This window comes from Crocuta crocuta, unplaced genomic scaffold (genome assembly GCF_008692635.1).
Source record: "Crocuta crocuta isolate KB4526 unplaced genomic scaffold, BGI_CrCroc_1.0 scaffold1, whole genome shotgun sequence".
Classification (NCBI taxonomy): domain Eukaryota; kingdom Metazoa; phylum Chordata; class Mammalia; order Carnivora; family Hyaenidae; genus Crocuta; species Crocuta crocuta.
This window is the reverse complement of record NW_027527930.1, coordinates 3,264,318-3,267,384: the sequence shown is the minus strand read 5'-3', so window position 1 is coordinate 3,267,384 and position 3,067 is coordinate 3,264,318. Positions and strand designations below refer to the sequence as shown.

General features: G+C 40.6%; 1 long non-coding RNA gene across 1 annotated transcript in view; it reads right to left on the bottom strand.

The window, feature by feature from the left end:
- Positions 1-505: 505 nt before the first annotated feature.
- The window catches only part of LOC144220029 (uncharacterized), a 3,722-nt gene continuing 1,160 nt past the window's right edge, over positions 506-3,067 (bottom strand). Inside the window, exon 2 of the long non-coding RNA XR_013331597.1 lies at positions 506-1,973. This is a non-coding gene — a long non-coding RNA (uncharacterized LOC144220029). The remainder of the gene's footprint in view (positions 1,974-3,067) is intronic.

Below are 3,067 nucleotides of genomic sequence, written 5' to 3'. Positions count from 1 at the left end.
TTTAAAAAAAAAAAGCGGGGGGGGGGGTGGAGGCTGGGGCGCCTGGGTGGTTCTGTTGGCTGTGTGTCAGCTACGCTTCAGACTTTCGCTCAGGTCATAATCTCTCGGATCATGAATTTGAGCCCCACATCTGCAGTCAGCGCAGAGCCAGCTTCAGATTCTATGTCCCGTCTCCCCCTCTCGCTGCATTTCTGCTCCCCCCCTGCTTGTGTGCTCTCTCTCCAAAATAATAAAACATTTTTAAAAAGGCTAAGTAGCTTATGTGTAAATCACAATAAAATCTCAGTGGCTAATTATTCTTCCTCATATTCCATGTACAGAGCTGCCTCTTTTCACTTTAATTCAAAACTACTAAATAGGTTTGCTAGTTGAGGATAATTCCCCACATTATCTAACTGTAGCCCCTAGAACAGTGCTAAAAACGTGCAGGTGGCCAAAAATAAGAAGAATGAAGAATCGAACACACACAAAATATTTAAAGGAAAAAAAAACAGTCAACCTAGGCTAGAATTATTAAATTTTATTCTTCCCTAGTGCTCTTACAGCTCAACTTTACCACGTAACAAGCCAGACTTCCCGAATAACAACTCTTTCCCAGGCTATATATATCCCTCTTCAGGAGACAGAATTGATCAAGTATCATGGTTGCAGGATGTTTTCACCCCAGAATTCTAAACCAGTTACAGAATCGTATCTTCTTAGGTCTTAACTGGAATCAAACAATCTAGGCACATGGAACATAATCAAAATAGCATATACCATTTCTTTCCTTCCCTTCTGGAATGCACGTCCCTCTTTTTACCCCAAAGGATTTGTTACAAAGAGATGTTTGGGCATCACGTTTTCCAATTTAAATTCTTGGCTCAGAATAAGGTATTTCTTATTCAAGAAAATTTAATAACTATTCTGAGCTAATTATTCTCAGACATGGACAAATTAGTTTTATTTTACACCCAACTTAGCTTTGTTCTCAATGCCTATTTGCAAAAGTCAAACTCTATCTTTAAAATACCTTGCAATTTTCCTTAGGACTTGGGAGAGCGGGGAGGGACGAGGAAGGGCGTTGGCTTATTTTTTAGTAGGACATTCTGAAAAGGGCAGATATTTACTTTTGAAGTCATTAAGTGGAAAAACTGTCAAATGTTCCTCTTGTTCTGATATTGAAAAACACTTATAGCCCAGGACCTTTCTGGTCCTGAAACTATAATAAATTATAATATTGTTTTAAGTACATTCAAAATTTATATTACTCTTTAATTTATTTTCCCTGAGTTTGGGTTCACAGTTTGGTAGAGATACTTGAAAGAGGTAGTTAGTGGGGGTGAAGAGGAAACAATGTTTATGTCTAGCAGCACCCAGGGAAAATACGTAATACCTATCATTTTGATCTCTGGTAACTTTTATCTTTCCCCCTTGAATCTGCACATTAATAGAGGGAGATGAAAATCATTTTCCTTTTCTTATCTTTTGGACCCTCTCTCCTATTATATTCACCCCGGTATTATTATCACTATGCATAAAAATGAACAGCCCCTCCAAAGACATGCTACAGAATTAAGCCTTCAAGGTGGGGTTGTTTAAAAAAAAAAAGGTGGGGCTGTTTAGATTTAGAAGAGAGAGGCTCAACTGAGTAACTTTTATTCGTACAGTCATTAGGGAAAATGAGCAAACTTTCCAGGACCCCCCAACCACTCACTGCCTTTTCTCCCTGGACCTGGTTTATTTAAGTCATTCCTATCAACTCTGGAGTTGATTCTAAGGTCTGGGCTCTAGGAGATCTTGACATCGAACACAGGTAGAGACATTGGTCCAGGCCTTGGCTTCCAGTCCTACGATGGGCTGATGGAATACTGTTTCATCAGATGCTCGTGGCAGGGATTGCAAACTCGCTCGGGCTTGATACTTGAGGGAAGAGGCAGTTCGTTTGTTGAGCAGGCATTACAAAAAGTTCCTCTGCAGTTCTTACACACATTCTACAAGGAGAAGAGGAGGTTAGGTGGCGAAAAGAAGAGCAGGGCATATGGATGCACGGAATAGAAAAGGCTAAATATGGTAAATGCTCAATGCCTAATTAAATACTGACTGAATATTTGCTATGTGCCAGAGAGTATCTGACCAAACAGTTTCTGTCTACAAGGAAGCCTACAGTCTAGTTCTTAGATCTAAATGAAGAGAAGCAGTGCCACAGAATTAAACAGAACAGGTAATACACAAACTGCTTATTTTTAGAATGTTCTCACCCATTATGTTTACTTTTAGGTGGGCTAATTCTAAAATTAGTTTGCAAGTACTTAAGAATACTCCAAATAAGGCAGGCAGGCAGTGAGTGACCTAGCAATGGACTGGATAGCCAGCCTAGGATTAAAAAACTTGCTGAGCATGAAATGAAAGGAGAATTCTGAACACTGATGTGCTTAACGCTTCCCTGTGACTGGCTATAGACATGTCTTTCGGGATATCAGTGCCACAGGAGCACAGCTTCCTGCATCCTCTTTGGAGGGAAATCAGTCTCTATATTAAGCATTTTGAATCTTTAGTGAGCATGCAGTGGGACAGCACGTGGGTCATTATGGCAGTGTCACTGGTAAGGCCGTGAGAGGGCGGTGCACACGTAGCTCCAAGGGTCCCTATGTAAAGGCTGTGAAGAGTAGTTCCCCCCTGGTAAGAATGCTACTTTCTCCCAAACAATTCACCTTCCTGAGGGTGCAGCAGAGGTAGGGGGTCACTTTTATTTGAAAGCCCAAGAGGAATTTTCCTCTGACATATTGTAGTTACTGTGCAGGATTAGAAAAGCCAGAATTAGGTTCTCTTCCAGAAACAGGCATTATTTCTGTAATTCCAATTCCAACTCTATAAACGCAGTTCATCTTTATCTGATTCCGTTAAGACTAGGTCATATTATAGTTTCGCTTGTTAAAATTCAGCATGATCACAAATGGTGAAATAGAAGCTGCAAAGCCAGAATCTGGTACATTTCCTCATCTCTTCCAAGCACTTGTTTCTTACACTCATTTGCTCATTTCCTGAACATCTGTGAACTGGGCACCACATTACACATGGGGGCGGT